The sequence below is a fragment of the Tiliqua scincoides genome, chromosome 1 (genome assembly GCF_035046505.1).
Source record: "Tiliqua scincoides isolate rTilSci1 chromosome 1, rTilSci1.hap2, whole genome shotgun sequence".
Classification (NCBI taxonomy): domain Eukaryota; kingdom Metazoa; phylum Chordata; class Lepidosauria; order Squamata; family Scincidae; genus Tiliqua; species Tiliqua scincoides.
In genome coordinates, this window is record NC_089821.1 from 246,609,607 (window position 1) to 246,626,436 (window position 16,830).

General features: G+C 45.7%; 1 protein-coding gene across 3 annotated transcripts in view; it reads left to right on the plus strand.

The window, feature by feature from the left end:
- LCLAT1 (lysocardiolipin acyltransferase 1) overlaps window positions 1–16,830 on the plus strand; it is a 154,851-nt gene that overhangs the window by 30,304 nt on the left and 107,717 nt on the right. The window contains exon 1 of one of the 3 annotated variants that reach the window (XM_066618671.1): window positions 4,491–4,563. The exons of the other annotated variants lie outside the window; for them this stretch is intronic. The gene's annotated coding sequence lies outside the window, so the exon portion shown is untranslated. Of the gene's footprint in view, window positions 1–4,490; window positions 4,564–16,830 lie in introns of those variants that run through there. 3 annotated transcript variants of the gene reach the window in all.

The following is a 16,830-nucleotide window of genomic DNA, read 5'->3' on the forward strand; positions in this document are numbered from 1 at the left end:
TGGCTTGAAAAATAAGTGTTCTGGTGAACTGTAAGAGCAGTGTTTGATCAATGTATCTATTAATGTGTTTGCTCCTGTCACCTCAATTGCTTTCAGTATGCTGTTTTGAATTTATGTCTCCTATCTGTCAAGAAGGCACTAAAGCTGCCGTATTTTTGAGTCATGGTGTAAAAAGAATGAAGTGAGTATTCAGGTATGTAATCCATAAATGCATTGTGGCCACAATTATATATCTTAGGGTGTACCAATAAATGTCTATGTAATAATATTAATGCGTTGGTATTACTGATGGCTTATATTCTGGCTCTTTATTAAATTTATATTTACTATTAAAGCTGATAACCTTGACTTTTGGGGTGATAGTTACTCTTCTCTCTAAAAGATGTATATGTCAGCTCATTCATCTTTTATAGTGAGATAATTTATTGGTCTACAAGGACACCTATTTTAGAATTAACAGTGTTTCCTCTTTTGATCAGGAAAATAGAGTACTTCTCATGTTATTTCTGAATGTGACAAAGTCATTCCAAAGTCATTTTGCCATGTCAGTCTTGCAGGATTGAGTTGTGTGGGATTGACCATACCAGAATCAACCCTATATTGTCACTCAAATGCTAATTCCCAGTGGTTTGCCTGACATGGGAAATTTTCTATTTATCAATAATAATAATAATAATAAAAAAACTTTATTTTTATCCCGCCCTTCTCCCAAAAAGGGACCCAGGGCGGCTATCATGTGAACCAGTGCTTCCCAAATTTTTTTGACTTGGTGTACTGGGCTATTGGCCATGGCTCCCTATTAGTGCTACAATCCTATACATTGTATAGGGCAGCAGGTTTTTTGCGAGGACTCTGCAGCTCCCCTGGCTGGTGTCCGCAGCAACCCAGGGAACCATGGCTCACAGTTTGGGAACCACTTATGTAAAACCTTGTTCACACAACATATTCACAGATGAGTAGTGCAAAATGGTCTTGTGATTTGACCATGCCCAAATGTAATGTGTTCTTTGCTTCTCCACTGTTGGCTGAGTTTGCTGATGCTTTCTTGCCACTAGGATTGTTTGAAACTAAGTTCCTTGCGCTGGCCCAGGAGGGTCACAAATGTGTGCCTCCTCGGGAGTTGGCTAGGCCAGCGCACAGAGGCATGCCGGCCTGCGGAAGCTGGAACAAGCCTCCATGCCGATGGAGAGACTGAGTCTTGTGTCAGCCCAGCTGGGCCAACGCAAGGCTCTGAGGTAGGCAGAGAGGAGGTGGGGAGGAGGCAGGCATTCCATGGCGGGGGAGGGTGGGCAGTGAGTAGCCTCGGGGGCGGGCAGGTGGGGAGTAGGAGGCGGGTCTTGAATCCGGCAGTTATAAATAAATAAATAATAACTTGGTATTTATATACCGCCTTTCTGGTCATTGGATTACTCCTCTGACTTTATTCAAGGCGGTTTAAATAGGCAGGCATTTCTAAGTCCCTCAAGGGGATTTTTACAATCATAGAGGTTCTCTCTTTCAAGAACCAACAACATTTCAGAATGGATCTTCCTGGCTTGGTCTCACTTCTGGCCTCCAGTTCTTCCACGCAGGCTGGCAAGCAGCTCCATCTCTCACATGGAGGCAGCCAAGATGCTTCTTGCTCACACCAAGAGCAGGTGCAATCACTCAGCTGGGCTTGTCATCTGCTTCAAGGTCTCGCCATTCTCAGCTGTTCAGGAAGCTGCCAGTGTCCTCGAACTGATGACCTTCTGATGTTATCTTCGGGCTAACGGAGGCTCTACCCTCTAGACCAGACCTCCTGCCCACCTCCTGCTAGGTATGCTAGATTGCAACCCCTGTTCCCGGGGAGATGGGAGTGGCTATAAGCCGCTCTGTTCTCCTCAGACTTGCGCCACCTCAAGAGGTGGCACAAGTGCAAGGTGACCCATAGGGGAGAAGACACTTTACCCAGAGGTAAGGGGAAAAGTTTCCCCTTGTCTCTCGCTGAGCCGCTTTTGGCCCTTATCCTGCACTGGATACAGTGCCTCCTGGCTTGCATGTTTCAGCGCAGGATAGGGTTGTGCCCTTTGTTGGTAAATTCCTTTGTGAACTTTTTGTTGAAAAACTGTATGTAACTACTATAATTTGGCATCCCAGGCCCTGAATTGTTATAAGCCAGGATGTGGCAGGAGGGGCCTTGATGTCCAGGCCTGGTGTAAAATGTAAATTAAAAACAGCAGCACTGTATATGTATGCTGATTAGTAATCAGCTGCACCTGTTGCAGGTGGGAGTCAGGTGACTTGGGGAAGAGATGTGTGCAGAGTCACGTAGGCTGTGATGGGGTGTTGCAATGCACCACTGGACAGCCAATCAGAGTGGGTCACAAGACAGTCTTGTGACTATGAGGTCGCCCGGCTCTGATTGGCTGGCCCCAGTATATATGGGGGCAAGAGCAGACTCAAATGTGGGTTGTTGTAGTGGAGTTTCTGCATGTCGTGCTGCTGGTTTGTTCTTTGACTTGGACTGTCTTATTGTGACTGTGACCTGCTGTATCCCTGACTTCTGGACTATATGACTGACTCCGCTTCTGCCTGCTCCTTTTACCAATACATGTTTCTGCAACAAACAAGCCTTTGTCTGCTTCTTTGGCTCTGTTTGGGATCGCCTGCTTCTTGTGCTGTCTCTCTACGCTCCCATGCCACTCTGCTATCCTCCCCTGCTGCCCTGGCAAGGGATATCATCCCCTGCTGCCCTGACAATAATAATATTCTCCATACTGGAAAAGGTACCAGGGCAGCTTACAACCTCAAAGCAATAAAACATTAAAAATAATGTTTACTTTTATTTTGCCTTTTTCCCCTTAAGGGGATCCAAAACAAATATAATCAATATTAAAAATACAAAGCATTAAAATTACTGTAAAGCAGAGAACTAATAAAGCATTAGACGTGATGTTCAGAGAGCAAACATTATTGGGAAAAAATGCCTCAAGTCCCTACCAGAAAGCTAATAGGGGAGGGTTCTTAATTCAATAGAGAGGTAGTTCCATAGTTGCAGTACCACTGCAGAGTAGGCCCATCTCTTGTTGCCTCTAGCTAGGCCGTGGAGACTGGTGGTACCCATAGAAGGGTTCCCCAGATGACTGCTGGGGCAGGTCATTTGATATGGAAGAAGGTGGTCCTTGGCCCTAAGCTATAAAAGGGCTTCAAAGATCAAAAACCTTTTCAGTGAAGCAGAAAATGTCTATTTTCCAAGTTTGTTAAATGGAGGTTTCACCATAAGCAGTTGGGTTGCTGTGGCATTTCAAAGATCAGATCACAGCTGTTAGAAATACAGGTGCAGCCTATTTATCCAGGGATTTTTTATCTGCTGATTTGTCTCAACGTGAATGGATACTGAAAGTCTCACACACCTTTGCCTCCTTTGCCCTACGCTGTCATCTCGATCCTTTTCCAGGCAGCCCTAAACACCGCAAAAAGGCTCTGCCTCGCCCAGGCAGGGAAATAGCCCTGGAGCCCTGGAAGAGGTTCCCCTTGCAAGGAACAGTAAAATTCCTGGAGCACCTGAGCCAGCAAAAAGGCTGAAGAGGGGAAGGGGCGGGGCAGAAAACCTCTGTAGCCAGAACTCATGCAGCAAGGTGGAGCGTGCTCTCTCTCTCTCTCTCTCACACACACACACACACGCGCGCACACACACACACTCTCTCTCTCTCTCAGGGGCAGGTGTGGTAGCAACAGAGGAGTGTTTGCCGAATTTCCCTCCCCCAATGGTGCAGGCAATCACCGACACAAGCAAACCCCCCCCCCAGATGGTGCAGGCTATCATCGACACAAGCAAGCCTTCCCAGCAAGCAAAGCATGTGATTTAGCCTACAATCTTCTCCACACTTTCCTGGGAGTAAGTCCCATTGACTACAATGGGGCTTACTTTTCAGTAGAAATGCATAGGGCTGGACTCTTAAAAGCTCAGGGGGACAGCTAGCAATGGGGAGGTCTGAGTATGAAGGGGAGGGGATTGATAACAGCTGCCTTAGTTTCCTTCCATCCGGAAGTGTCTGGCTGCAGTTCATTTGCGTAACTCTGTGGAATTTAGCACACGTGTTTTTGTTAATAAGGCTGAGTCACGGAACGGAACTAACGCGGATAAATAGGCTCTACCTGTAAATGATAAAAGATCTAATGATCAAATGCTTCTGAAAAGATCTTGCATATAAACTTGTGGATTAATCTGTAGCAATGGTGATTCTATTTTTTGCCTTCTGGATTGGTACAGTGTAATCTCTTGTTTTTTATATAGAAACTTTGTAACCATAGTAATTTCCCATCATGTTTGCTCCTATGAGCCCAGTCTAGCAGAAGAAAAAAAATTTTCTCCCCAATAACGTTTTTCCCCTCCTAGCTTTGCCAGTCTGTGCCAATCCCATTGAAAAAGTGGTTTTCCTTTAAAAAGGTGAATGTTGTAAAACCATTACCAAGTGTTTCTGCATGGCTTTTCTTATAGCCTTCCAGTAATCCTGTGAGATGCGTTGGACTGGAAGATAGTAACTTGTCAAATGTACAATGTCTGCAGTGCTTCACTGTCAATGATGGAAGCTGAACTAGGTTTGTCATATTATTTATTATTCTATATCAGTGATTTTCAACCTTTTTCATCTCCCGGCACACTGAGAAGGCACTAAAATGGCCAAGGCACACCACCAGGTTGTTGACAATTGACAGGGCACACCATGCTGCCAGTGGGGCTCACATCTCCCAATAAATGACCTTCCCCCAAATTCCTGTGGCACACCAGTGTGCCACGGCATAGTGGTTGAAAATGGCTGTTCTATATTATAAAGAAATGTTCAACTTGAAAGAGCATGTTCTTTAGGCAGATGCTCATAAGCATGATTCTTTCCCAATTAAAAAAAAATCCTGTGAACAGAGGCAGTTCTTATCCATAAGACACATAAGTTTCTCGTATATCTATTCCCATGTGTCTTTTTTTCTTTTGATGCCTGGATAATGGGAGCTGTGTCCCGCCTGAACATGTGCAAGCCACACAAAATTTTGCCCCATTAAAGCAGAGCTCCTCTTGTATTTTTTTATTGTTCCTTTTCCCTTTATACTCGATAAGGCCCATCAGTATTTTATTTCCCACTGTGGATCACCAGCTGCTCAGAACCTCACAGGTAGGAGGAGAGAGGGCCTGTTGTTCTCCCACCATTCCTCCCTGAAATACAGGCATTATGCCTGTATTTGCAGGCATACTGCCACTGAACCTGAAGGCTGCACATAGCCATTATGACTAGTAGCCTTTGATAGACCTGTTCTCCATGCATTTGTACAGTCCTGTTGCAAAAATCACTCAAGCTTATTGCTGTTCCTACATCTTGTGGTTCCACAGTGTATATAGTTTGTGAAGAAGTACCTCCTTTTTGCCCATCCGAAGTCTCCCACCAATCAGTTTCATTGACTGACTTCCTGGTTCTAGTGTGGAGAGCTGGAAAATAATGTCTCTTTCTTGTACATGCACAATTTTATAAATTTCAGTTGCATCTTCCCCTGTCCCTCCTCTTGTTTGAGGCTGTTTAGCTTGGAAGGAAAATGTATTGTAGCAAGAGCTATGAATTGATCCAAAGGGCCTTTTGAAAAAGGTACTGCAAGATAAACTAAATAGCTTAGCTTAACTTAACCCTGTGCCCCTAGATGGCAGGTCTCGGCACCCCTTCAAAGGTCACACCAACATTTCATAACTGGCTCTCCTGCTTCTTTCAAGAGATGAACTTTTTTCTGCTGTTGTCAATTTTATGTTTTTTTAAAAGACATTTGTGGGTCAGGATTTTTGGTGATTCAGCAAGACATTCCATATCTAAAAGGCAAACTTATGGAGCTTGCCCTTGCTCAACAACATACAAGAAATTGAAGTTAGGCTGATTCAAATGGCAACCATGTTTGTTGTGATAAATGCATGAAGGAGATGTGTCTCCAAACATTTGGGAATGTACAGTTGTGTTTGCCTACCAGGTGTCTCCTGGGGCTCGGTAATATTATGGAGCAGTGTAGCACCCCCTGCACGTGTGCTATCAACTCCCTCTCCAGCACATGTGTAGCCCTTGGCTCTGAAAATGGCTCCATTTGGAGCTGTACAGAGCTGTGGGTGGACGTGCAGGCCAGTTTTGTGGTGTTTGCCATGTAACTCAGGAAAGTGCTGTCACCTGCCCTCAGCACACACAGTGGAAAACTGCCACTCTGCTGCGGGGGTGGGGGAGTGTACCCCAGGACCCTACCTTTGCTACACCACTGGGGACGTGTGCTTAGGGGGATAAGATCAACTGCTGTTCCCTTGTGTGTGTCCGTAATGTGTTGACAGGCATCTTTCCTTCATGCTTTGGTGTTTACCACAACAAGCAGACCCACACAGGGAATGCTCACAAAAGAGCAATCCAAACATTGGCTTCTTGCTTTTGCATCCTAGCTCCCAGTGAAGAAATCTAAACTCATGGCTATGAATATGTGTGTGTGTTTTTAACATGATAGGTGTCTTGTTTAATGTTCAGCAGAATAACATTGTAATATAAAAAGATGTGTGTTCCAAGCTCAATATGGCTGAAATAAACTATGAAAACTATACAGTTTATGTGAATATTATTGGGCAACATTTTTCAGGTTGTTCTATTCAGGAGGGTAGCTCTGCTTAGTAAGCAAAAGGCAATGAGCCCATAATTGAGCTGTTAGGGATGGCCTAAATAGCTGAAGGATCTGGCTGAGCTACAAGTGTGTTTGCTGGGCACCATAAGGCTTTAGAAAGTGATTAGACAAATTCATGGAAGGCAAGTCTATCAATGTTACAAGTTATGATGGATATTTGTTACCTGCAGTCTTGGAGGCAGTATGCCTGTGAATATCAGTTGATGGGTCTTCCCATCTTCTGGTTATGGGAATCCCAGAGACCTTATTTGGTCATTGTAAGAAATAAGATACTGGATTACATGGAAATTTCGGTTGATCCAACTGGTATTTTATGTTAAGTTCTAATTTCAGCTCTGCAAATCAGTTTCTTCCTCCTACCTGAAATCTAGCTGATAAACTTTCTACTCAGGACTGACTGAATACAGCTGTTTTCTGTGAGAAGCAGCATTTGACACTGAACAGGAGGATAACACTGGTTGGATCTCTCGCAACCCTTGTTTGTTCCTTTTACAAACATTTTCCACCTACAGTGCAGCTTGAGAGATCAACATGCATGTTTTCTGTTAAAAGTAAGTTGTATCCGAGTTTCTGCATCTCTCAGTGTCCCAGGGCAGTCTTCCAACCTCTCTGAAGCCAGGCAGCCTGGGAAAGAGTCCCTGAGTTAATTTATTTCCTCCGTCACAGTGGACAGTCTCTAAAAATGTCAACAACGGGAACCAAAATAACAAGAAGGCAAGAAGGTATGCTTAGCATTTGCCAACGTTTATGAAAGTCCCTTCCTATCCTCTCCTGAGATTTTTTCAAATCCCCTCCATTCCACAAAATGAACAGCCTTTCTCAATCTTCAAACTGTATGAAGGGCTGTCAAATTTAAGGGGGATCAAGTATAATCAAGGCTCATTCTGCCTTTATCTCTGGAGAAAATAGACACAAATGTATACTGCATATATGCATTTTCCACTGGCTAGAAGGACAGTTTATTCCTGTATTGAAAAGATTAGATGGTGTCCTGCCTCTTCATCTTTATAGCCTGTGGACTGACTTAGAACTATATTGGAAAACTTTGAGGAAGAAGTTATTTTGTGGGTCTCTATTTTTGTTTTGGTGAACATTATCCTGAAAATATATAGGAGGATGTGTTCCTTTTCCATATCAATGTATCCTGAAGGAATTTCAGTAACTTACCACCTAAGAACCTTATGACAAGCACAGAGTCAAAACTGCATGGTACTGGTCCATATTTGAATTTTATTAGGATGCCAGAGGCAGTTGCCCACTTGGACAATATTTAGCTTGTGTTTCTGTTGCATTTGATTATCTTTATTCCCGGATGTATGGCATTAGCCCTTTGAATGTATTGGTAGTTTAGAGGCAGGTTATACCATTTATTTTCAAATTGCATTCCGTTAGGATATCAAATCTTTTGAACAGTCTATCAATAAAAGATATCAAGAGTACATTGTAATTTCCATCTGGATGTTTGGCTTTTTTTTCTTTCCAGATTAGGCTTCCTGTACCTACACTGCCTTGGCTTTTCAGCTCAACAGTAGACTGGGGCAAGATGTGTCCAGGCAGAAGTTCAACAGGTTAAGCTTCCCTAGTCCCTTGTTCTTGGATCACACCTGAGAAATGTCTCTTATGCATGTCTCCAAGACACAGCATTTTCCCAAAGTGATGCTGCTGCTGTAGCAAAGTTTCTACTGGGGTTACAAGCGGCTGCTATTGCTTCTCTGACAAACCTCTTTCCCCTTCAGTTAGAGTAATGGCAGTGCAAGTGCTTTCTTTACCCTCAGTCTGGAGAAAATATTGCCAGTTTCCAAGTTTTTCTTGCTTGGTGCCCTCAATTTTACTGCATATCTTTGCCTTTCAGCACAGAACAAGAAGTGGGGAATGTTGCCTCAGCAACTGGGGGAAGGGATACACTCCTTTGCCATCCTCCCAGATCTGGGGGCCTTTGGGATGGACTTGGAAATGTTTGAACTATTCTTCTCTCTCATTTGGCTTAGCTCTAACTGGGGTACGAAGCATCAACAGCAGCAGCTGCTTACATTGAGTGTTCCTTTCCTTCTGGGTGTCACCTTAATTTTCTTCTTGAATGTAATCAAAACTTATGTCATTACTGTTGGAAAAAGGGGGTTAACTATAGCAAGCAGAGCAATCAGCAGAAGACCCCATTTCCTGTTAAATTCTACCACCCAGCTAGTTTGCTACTTTTAGTGAACACACAGGAGCAGAGGCAGGTGAAGGTTCAAAAAGAAACACAGGTGCAACCTATTTACCCACAGATTTTTTATATGCGGATTTGTCTCAATGTGAATAGGTTGGGGGGAATTGAAAGTTGGCTTTCACACACCTTTGGCTCCTTTGCCCTGCGCTGGCATCTCCATCCTTTTCAAGGCAGCCCAAAACACTGCAAAAAGGCTCTGCCTGGCACAGGCAGGGAATAGCCCTGGAGCCATGGAAGAGGTTCCCCTTGGCAAGGAACAATAACACTCCTGGAGCCCCTGAGCCAGCAAAGAGGGGAAGGGGGGACGGAAAACCTCTGTAGCCAGAACACGTTTTTGCAAGGTGGAGTCTCTCTCTCTCTCTCTCTCTCTCTCTCTCACAGACTCACACACACACTCCCCTACCTACCTCAGGGAGTGTTTGCCCAATCTCCCCCTTCAGACTGGGATGGTGCAGGCTCTCCATGCTCCAGTCTACACCAACAAAACAGCCCAGCAAGCATGTCTTCCCAGCAAGCCAAAGCATGAGATTTAGGCTACAATCCAATCCACACTTTCCTGGGAGTAAGCCCCATGGACTAGAATGGGACTTACTTCTGAGTAGTTTTAATCACCATTGAAGTGTGGAGGAGAAGAGAAGAGAAGTGTGGAAGAGAAGGAAAACTCTGATTCCAAACCTCCACTGCCTTGTGGCTACATCCAGTTATGGAAAAGGCTTCAGGAGTCAACCTCGAGGCAAAATCAGGAGCCGGAGTCCCTCAGGCAGTTCATGGCTGCACACAGTCACGTTCTGGCAACTCCTGCGACGCCGCTGGAACCAACCGTATTGGTTTCTGCCTTTCCATTGGATCATTCCAGCGACGTGGAGAGGGGGGATTTGCTGCATGGGTAACAGCCTATCCTCCATACCTTCTTTACCCAGGCTTCGCGCACTGGAGAGGACACTCCAACTTCGCCATACGGCATCGGCACAACACGGGAAGCAGCAGTTACCGGTTATAAGTCTTTGCTCGATTGGCATAGGGCATGACGCCAGGGGCTGCTTCCGACGGTGAGAGAGATCATTGCATCTCATTGGGCAGCTACCGCCCGCCTTAAGCTGGGCAGTCCCCAGCCAGTAAAGTGTTGCCTCGCCACGGTCCGTTAACCTCACGGGGTGCGTGGGGTTTAGGGTGAAAACCGACAAGCGGATCGACAACTCTGCACCATGCAATAGAAAACAGAAAACTCCTGCCCTAAAGCTGGGCACCTGGAACGTTAGGACAATGACACCTGGCTTCTCTGATGACCTGCAAGCAATAGACGATGCACGCAAAACAGCTGTCATCGACATGGAGCTGAGCAGACTGCAGATGGACATCGTCGCCCTTCAAGAGACGAGGCTGCCAGATTCCGGATCTGTCAAAGAGCGAAATTTCTCATTTTTCTGGCAGGGAAAACCACCAAACGAAACCAGGGAACATGGTGTTGGCTTTGCGGTCAGAAATACCCTGCTGAAATCCATCATCCCACCTACTATGGGAAGTGAAAGAATTTTGTCCCTGCAGCTCCAGTCATCAGCAGGACCTGTCACTCTCATCAGTGCTTATGCACCGACTCTGTCGTCTCCAGCAGAAGCCAAAGACAAATTTTATGATGACCTGGCCACCACTATCAAGAAGATCCCAGTAAAAGAGCCATTGTTCATCCTCGGCGACTTCAATGCTAGAGTTGGTGCTGATAACAGTTTGTGGCCCACTTGCTTAGGTCAGTTCGGCACTGGGAAGATGAACGAAAATGGCCAACGCCTGCTAGGGTTTTGCTGTCATCACGGTCTCTGTGTCAGCAACACGTTCTTCAACACGAAGCCCCAACATAGAGTCTCTTGGAGACACCCAAGATCAAAGCACTGGCACCAGCTCGACCTGATTCTCACCAGACGCTCCAGCCTTCCCAGCATCAAGATCACACGCAGCTATCAGGGTGCTGCCTGTGACACCGACCACTCGCTGGTGTGCAGCAGAGTGAAACTGCTAACAAAGCGACTGTACCACACAAAAAAGGAAGGAAGACCTCGCATTGATACAAGCAAGACCCGGGATCAGAGAAAAGTGGAGGAATTTGCACGAGTGCTTGAGGAATCTCTTCCAGGCCCGGTCGATGCAAACGCATCCAACAGATGGGAACATTTCAAGAATGCCGTTTACAACAACGCCTTGTCCATATTTGGCAAGAAGACCAACAAGGCGGCAGACTGGTTTGAAGCCCACTCTGAGGAGTTGACACCAGACATTGAGGAAAAGAGGAGAGCTCAAGCAGCATACAAGGCCTGTCCCAGTGAGCGCAATCTGCAGGTCCTCCGAGGTGCTTGCAGCAAAGTCCAGCAGATTGCCAGGAGATGTGCTAACGACTACTGGCTCCAGCTCTGTTCCGAGATACAGATAGCAGCTGACACGGGCAACATCAAGGGGATGTATGATGGTATCAAGCAGGCCCTAGGTCCAACACAGAAGAAAATTGCCCCTCTGAAGTCTGCCGCAGGTGAGGTCATCCAGGATCGGGCGCAGCAGATGGAACGCTGGGTGCAGCACTACTCTGAGCTATATTCCAGAGAAAATGTAGTCACCGAAGAAGCGCTGAACAACATTGAGTGCCTGCCTGTGCTGGAGGAGCTTGACAGTGAACCAACCCTAGAAGAACTTCACGTGGCCCTGGACTCCCTTGCCTTTGGCAAGGCACCTGGAAAAGACAGCATCCCTGCTGAAGTCCTAAAGTGCTGCAAAGAGATCATCATCACTGAGCTGCATGAAATCCTTTGTCTCTGCTGGAGAGAAGGTGGAGTACCTCAAGACATGAGGGATGCAAACATCATCATGCTGTACAAGAACAAAGGCGACAGGGGTGACTGCAACAACTACCGTGGCATCTCTCTCCTTAGCGTTGTAGGAAAGTTGTTTGCCCGAGTTGCACTAAAGAGGCTCCAGGTACTTGCAGAGAGCGTTTATCCAGAATCACAGTGTGGATTCCGAGCCAACAGGTCCACCACTGATATGGTATTCTCCCTTAGACAACTGCAGGAGAAATGCAGGGAACAACGACAGCCACTCTTTATAGCCTTCATAGATCTCACGAAGGCTTTCGACCCGGTCAGCAGGGATGGCCTCTTCAAGATTCTCCCCAAGATTGGATGTCCACCCAGGCTCCTCAGCATCATCAGCTCCTTCCACAAGGACATGAAGGGCACTGTTGTCTTTGATGGCTCCACATCAGACCCCTTTCACATCCGAAGCGGCTGTGAATGAAGCAGGGCTGTGTTCTTGCACCAACCTTGTTTGGGATCTTCTTCACTGTCCTGCTGAAGCAGGCCTTTGGAACTACAACAGAAGGCATCTATCTCCGGACCAGATCAGATGGAAAGCTCTTCAACCTCTCCAGACTGAGAGCAAAGTCCAAAGTCCAGCTGAAATGTCTGCGTGACTTCCTCTTTACCGACGATGCAGCTATCACTACCCACTCTGCTAAAGATCTCCAGCAGCTCATGGATCGTTTTAGCAAGGCCTGCCAAGATTTTGAACTGACGATCAGCCTGAAGAAAACACAGGTCATGGTTCAGGATGTGGACTCACCTCCCTGCATTACAATCTCTGCACATGAACTGGAGGTTGTCCATGACTTTGTGTACCTTGGCTCAACGATCTCTGACACTCTTTCTCTCGATACCAAGCTAAACAAACGCATCGGTAAAGCAGCTACCACGTTTTCCAGACTCACAAAGAGAGTCTGGTCCAACAAGAAGCTGACGGAACATACCAAGATCCAGGTCTACAGAGCTTGCGTCCTGAGTACACTTCTGTACTGCAGCGAGTCATGGACTCTTCGCTCACAACAGGAGAGGAAACTGAGCACTTTCCACATGCGCTGCCTCCGACGCATCCTCGGCATCACCTGGCAGGACAAAGTTCCAAACAACACAGTCCTGGAACGTGCTGGAATCCCTAGCATGTATGCACTACTGAAACAGAGACGCCTGCGTTGGCTCGGTCATGTCGTGAGAATGGATGATGGCCGGATCCCAAAGGATCTCCTCTATGGAGAACTCATGCAAGGAAAGCGCCCTACAGGTAGACCACAGCTGCAATACAAGGACATCTGCAAGAGGGATCTGAAGGCCTTAGGATTGGACCTCAACAAGTGGGAAACCCTGGCCTCTGAGCGTCCCGCTTGGAGGCAGGCTGTGCAACATGGCCTTTCCCAGTTCGAAGAGACACTTGGCCAACAGTCTGAGGCTAAGAGGCAAAGAAGGAAGGCCCATAGCCAGGGAGACAGGCCAGGGACAGACTGCACTTGCTCCCAGTGTGGAAGGGATTGTCACTCCTGAATCGGCCTTTTCAGCCACACTAGACGCTGTTCCAGAACCACCTTTCAGAGCGCGATACCATAGTCTTTCGAGACTGAAGGTTGCCAACTACTCTGAGTAGGCAGGCATAGGACTATGGTCTCAAGCTACAATCCTTTCCACACTTTCCTGGGAGTAAGCCCCGTTGAATAAGCCTAACATCCATACCTAACATCCATACCGGGTAAGATGGTGGAATGCCTCATCAAAGATAGGATCTCAAAACACATAGACGAACAGGCCTTGCTGAGGGAGAGTCAGCATGGCTTCTGTAAGGGTAAGTCTTGCCTCACGAACCTTATAGAATTCTTTGAAAAGGTCAACAGGCATGTGGATGCGGGAGAACCCGTGGACATTATATATCTGGACTTTCAGAAGGCGTTTGACACGGTCCCTCACCAAAGGCTACTGAAAAAACTCCACAGTCAGGGAATTAGAGGACAGGTCCTCTCGTGGATTGAGAACTGGTTGGAGGCCAGGAAGCAGAGAGTGGGTGTCAATGGGCAATTTTCACAATGGAGAGAGGTGAAAAGCGGTGTGCCCCAAGGATCTGTCCTGGGACCGGTGCTTTTCAACCTCTTCATAAATGACCTGGAGACAGGGTTGAGCAGTGAAGTGGCTAAGTTTGCAGATGACACCAAACTTTTCCGAGTGGTAAAGACCAGAAGTGATTGTGAGGAGCTCCAGAAGGATCTCTCCAGACTGGCAGAATGGGCAGCAAAATGGCAGATGCGCTTCAATGTCAGTAAGTGTAAAGTCATGCACATTGGGGCAAAAAATCAAAACTTTAGATATAGGCTGATGGGTTCTGAGCTGTCTGTGACAGATCAGGAGAGAGATCTTGGGGTGGTGGTGGACAGGTCGATGAAAGTGTCGACCCAATGTGCGGCGGCAGTGAAGAAGGCCAATTCTGTGCTTGGGATCATTAGGAAGGGTATTGAGAACAAAATGGCTAGTATTATAATGCCGTTGTACAAATCGATGGTAAGGCCACACCTGGAGTATTGTGTCCAGTTCTGGTCGCCGCATCTCAAAAAAGACATAGTGGAAATGGAAAAGGTGCAAAAGAGAGCGACTAAGATGATTACGGGGCTGGGGCACCTTCCTTATGAGGAAAGGCTACGGCGTTTGGGCCTCTTCAGCCTAGAAAAGAGACGCTTGAGGGGGGACATGATTGAGACATACAAAATTATGCAGGGGATGGACAGAGTGGATAGGGAGATGCTCTTTACACTCTCACATAATACCAGAACCAGGGGACATCCACTAAAATTGAGTGTTGGGCGGGTTAGGACAGACAAAAGAAAATATTTCCTTACTCAGCGCGTGGTCGGTCTGTGGAACTCCTTGCCACAGGATGTGGTGCTGGCGTCTAGCCTAGACGCCTTTAAAAGGGGATTGGACGAGTTTCTGGAGGAAAAATCCATTATGGGGTACAAGCCATGATGAGTATGCGCAACCTCCTGATTTTAGGAATGGGTTAAGTCAGAATGCCAGATGTAGGGGAGGGCACCAGGATGAGGTCTCTTGTTATCTGGTGTGCTCCCTGGGGCATTTGGTGGGCCGCTGTGAGATACAGGAAGCTGGACTAGATGGGCCTATGGCCTGATCCAGTGGGGCTGTTCTTATGTTCTTATGAATGGAGCCCCTTCTGAGTAGAAATGCATAGGACCGGACTCTTAAAAGCTCAGCATCCCACCTGTGAAAGAAGCGGAGACAGCTGGCAACCGGGAGGGCTGAGGAGGGGGAGGAGAGGGGATTGCTTTAAAAAAACCAGGGAGTGTTTGCCAAATTCCCCCCTCCCCCACTGAGACGGTGTAGGACGCACAAAAAATGAGTAATTATTGAATACACATTATCTTAGCAGTAAATTTGTTTCAAGGGATTCGGGAAGCTTTACCTATGAAGTTCTGCCTGGATCATTTCCTCCCCAACTCAGTATGGAGATGAAAAATTAAGACAAAGTATGGTTGCAGGGAGCCTTATTTGTAAAACCAGGATAATCTACAAGACCACAGTACTGATTGTGGCATGTTACGTGGCATGTAACATTGCATGTTAGTCCAGGTGACCTCCTTAATTTGCAATTTCCTATGCTTTTTGGAGCATGAGAAAACATTGAAAGTATCTCCACTCTCTTCTTAAACTGAAGATTTTTCTTATAGTTCTTTTAAAGTTGGAAGTTTTTTCTAATGTCCAACTACAGTTGGCCTTCTCATAATGTTAAATCAATTTCTTCTTGGTCCATGCTCGTTTGCCAAATTAAGAATTGGTTGTCCCTTTATTAAAAAACCCCTCTGTGCCTGTGGGTGCACATTTGCAACATATAGGTTCTGCCTGCAGAACATGTGGGCAGATATGCATGCTTCTCCCTACACCACCTCTTTTCTCTTGAATAGAAATAGTCTACCCTCTTATTGTGTTCCTAGGGTTTAAAAGTTTACAACATTTTTTTTTCATTGTTTTGTAGTAGATCTTTCTCTTCCTGGACTGACAAGGCCTGTCTCTCAACAAGGTCTGGACAAAATAGACTTCCATTCAGTAACATGAACCTTATGCCTAATAATCTGCAAAGGAAAGGGATTCTGGATTTTCTTTGGTTCTCAGTATTTGCTATATATTTAGTATTCTTTGAGGTAGAACATCCACTGTTTTAGAATGTTTAGTAAATATATTTTGAGTCAGCTCCCTTATCGCACACTTATTTGCGAAAGCTCTGAGCAGTTTTCAGAGGTCTCCTATCCGAGTGCTGATCAGATCTCTATTTACTTCAACATTGCTGTGTAGAATAATGTAAACTACCTACTGGAAATATACAGCCCAAAATAGGTTTACTGAGACCAAACAAAAAGGGACAAGGTACTAAACTGCAGGTTCTTAAATCACATAGGATTTTTCATCAAGCTGGATAGTAAGCAAAAGAGCAGGGAAGAGAATCATTGTGGTCAGAGGTGAACACTGCTGGAGTCTTTGTGACGGGGAGGGGTACAGAACAGGACATTGTTGGCAATACCATTGCAGTTGTAAGTTACTTGGCTTGCAAATTAGTAGCAGGCTCTTTGGAGTTTGGCTGAGCCAATCTGTTTCATTTCAGACAATACTATGCAATTGGCTCCTCCTCGTAAGTTCATGATGTCACTGAAGTCTCGCCGGGAATTTAATGTAACCCGCTTGGAATGAGCTTAATTGCTGGCTGTACTGCCTTGGATTGATCCTTGGCTAAACATGGTTTGGAATCTTTATTTTTATTTGTCTGGAAGTTGCAATTTCTTCAGCCAGGTTTCTGTTTCTAAGCATGATTTGTTCCTCTGTGTTTTTAACAGGAGTAATGTGTAGAAATGGAAAGCATGCAAATGTATTATGCTGTCTAAAGTGGTAAATTTACCACCTCATTCTGTATCATTTGTAGATTAGCTCTCTTGTGGATATTTAACACTGTTAACAATTTAAGAAAAGCAGTTTTTGAAAGTTTTGTGTTGGGTTTTTTTTTCCTTGTATAAAGCACATGTGGTTGTAGCTAAGTGATGTCGTCTTTCCATTATGCCAAGTACTTGTAAATGTAAATATGAGGTAATAGGCCTCAAAAGTCTTCAGTTG